Source organism: Amphimedon queenslandica, unplaced genomic scaffold, assembly GCF_000090795.2.
Source record: "Amphimedon queenslandica unplaced genomic scaffold, v1.1 AMPQUscaffold_12872, whole genome shotgun sequence".
Classification (NCBI taxonomy): domain Eukaryota; kingdom Metazoa; phylum Porifera; class Demospongiae; order Haplosclerida; family Niphatidae; genus Amphimedon; species Amphimedon queenslandica.
This window is the reverse complement of record NW_003546892.1, coordinates 41,161-43,866: the sequence shown is the minus strand read 5'-3', so window position 1 is coordinate 43,866 and position 2,706 is coordinate 41,161. Positions and strand designations below refer to the sequence as shown.

Genomic DNA, 2,706 nt, shown 5'->3' with positions numbered 1-2,706 from the left:
CACTGGATCTCGTTGTGCTGTAAAACATGGCGGCCTATAGTTCTGACTTTAAACACCTTTTCTCCAATCTGGGGCAGAGTTAGTAAGTGTTATTTGGGTAGAAGAAGGATATTATTGTGTTATATGGTCTGTAACTACTAGCTTTCCACTGCAGTTTTATAAAATAGAAATATATCCATTTTTTAGTCTATTTATGGTCTGTTTTGTAAAAGCCTTTTCTGGAAAACTATGCAATTTGAAGAGGTATAATTTTGTATGTGTCTATGTACATGTCTTTTATACGGTTTGTATATTTTTATAATTATTTTAAAGCTATTTTTCTTCAAAAAAAGTTACTTCATGTCATTGTGATATACCATATTAGAATGATAAAACTATTATTATAATATTATTTTTTTGATGATCAAATAGGGTATGAATATGAAACCAATGAAGCTAAATTGTCTGTTGTTTCTTGTACTGACTCTTTTCAGAAGAAATATAGATTTTTATGAAGTTTTTTATAATTATTGATTTTGCCACCATTTTGGTTGCTAAGTGTAGCTAGGAAAACGTCACATCCAACGAAAAGAGCATAAGCACTTCCTGTTTCATATCCACTTGGTCATAGATATTAGAGTACAGGAAATTCCTGTACTCTAATATCTATGACTTGTATAGTATCTATGGTTACAAACGGCGTACCATACACGCACCCAAAATAAAATAATTTATTAAAATACTCGTTAAAATATTTTTTTAAATTAATAGAGCAAGATGTTCTGATAATGTTGGCCTTTATGAAGACTAGTGGACTCCAGGAGCTATATTCTGCTTATCAGGAAGAACAAGACTGTTTCAAAGGAGAGGAAGAAGATGCTGGTCGGAAAGAGGAGGATGCTTAAGCATAAATAGTAGGTTACGTTAGTCTACACAACCAATTGTTATCGCCTTAGATCAGGACTGATATCAGTCTGAATCATACTGATATCAGTCCTGAATCATGGTTTTTGTGTAATCACACATGATACAACTGCGAAAATCACTGAGCCATGATACAATCATGATGATAAAATTTGTACTGATTCATGCCAGAATATCAGGCGTGATCTATAATAAAACCTTTCAGGGCTGTACCAGTATAGAGTATCTGACTTGGTCCATTATTTTGGGGCAAAAGTGGTGATTCAGGTGTGATAACATTTGGTTGTGTATTATATCCCTGGTATACAGGATCGGAAATAGGGAAATACTCCGTGTCTTATTATTATAATACTGTAATTTTGGAAATTTCCAATTAGAAAATAAATTGGATAATTAATTTTTAATAATTTTAATTTTCGGATAGCCATCTTGTTCCGAAATTAAGTTTAATTCCAATATTAAGCAGTAACAGTGAATGACTTTGAAGAGACATCAAGGAGCTCAATGGTAGACCAAGAGAGAGTAAGTATGAGCGAGAAAGAAGGAGTAGAGGGCACAGACCAGTACTGAAGACAGCTAAAGCCCAGACGCATGGTATCGATACCGGAATTCCTTTTATCCGAATATTTTAATATTCAATTGTTTAAAATTTTAACTTTTTTATTTTCAAATTTTTCTGTCTATCTGAAAATTAAAATTATCCGAAAATTTCCCAATTTACAGTAAAATTTCCAATTTCCAATTCCCAATTTCCAATTCCCAATTTTTAATAATAGTTATTAAAAATTAACATAGTTGATACTGTAAAGTGCTGCACAATTAGAAACAAACAAAAAAGTCTAAATATGAGATTGTGTTAATCTCATAAGCCTAGGTGAGTTGGTGTCCTTAAGTCTCCCATTTTAGTTAGATTGGTCTCTCAAAATTTATTTCTAGATTTAACAATGATTACTGTAATACTACATACATGTATTACATGTACATGTAGTCATGTACATTAATTTTGTATATTTACAAGAAAATTACAACAGTTTGATCTGTAGCACAGTTTCCTTATGCATGTCTTAAATTTTGTTTATTTATTTATTTATTTATTCTCTTCACTAGATGTTCTCATCCAATGGTGGCAGGATTGTGTTGATGCTCCTGTTGATGGACCTACTCTCTCTCCAATAGGGTCACCAGTGGGAGGGGCTGGGGGCAGAGCTTACAATGATAGCAATGAAATATCAGCTTTCTTTGATGTCCTTGAGTAAGAAATAATAATAATAATAGTAATAATAATAATAATAATAATAGGCTTTCTTTTCTTTTTCTTTTTTTCTGTTGTATAATAATAATAATAGTAATTATAGTAATTGCTATTTATTTATATATTTATTTATTTATTTATTTAGATCTTGTGCCCACGTTTTTGAGTATTTTGGAAGAATAGCAATCAATAAGAAATGGTAAGCTATAGGACTAGGATGAAGCTTCCAAAGGTTTAAAGTTACATATGTGTATGTCCATTAATCATTAATCACATTATGTGTATGTACCAGACCTGGGGTCAATTACAATTGTAATTGTAATTGAAGGGTCAATTACAATTACAATTACGTAATTGTAATTGTAATTGAGCTTCAGCTTATGTAATTGAAGTTTCAAATATATATTTGAGTTACCTAACTACAGAATGTACAGATGCACAAAGAAATGTTCTCTATGTACTTTGGTATCTTTGGGTGTTTTTGATACAGTAAAGTACCAAAATAACTTCTTCTTAACATACAGTAAAAGCACTGCAAAGTATGTTGCTAC

General features: G+C 31.2%; 1 long non-coding RNA gene across 1 annotated transcript; it reads left to right on the top strand.

The window, feature by feature from the left end:
• Nucleotides 1-6: 6 nt before the first annotated feature.
• Nucleotides 7-2,392, top strand: LOC109586449 (uncharacterized). The gene is made up of 4 exons (XR_002187033.1): nt 7-243; nt 751-893; nt 2,011-2,155; nt 2,301-2,392. It is a non-coding gene; the product is annotated as an uncharacterized LOC109586449 (long non-coding RNA).
• The last annotated feature ends 314 nt before the right edge of the window (nt 2,393-2,706 follow it).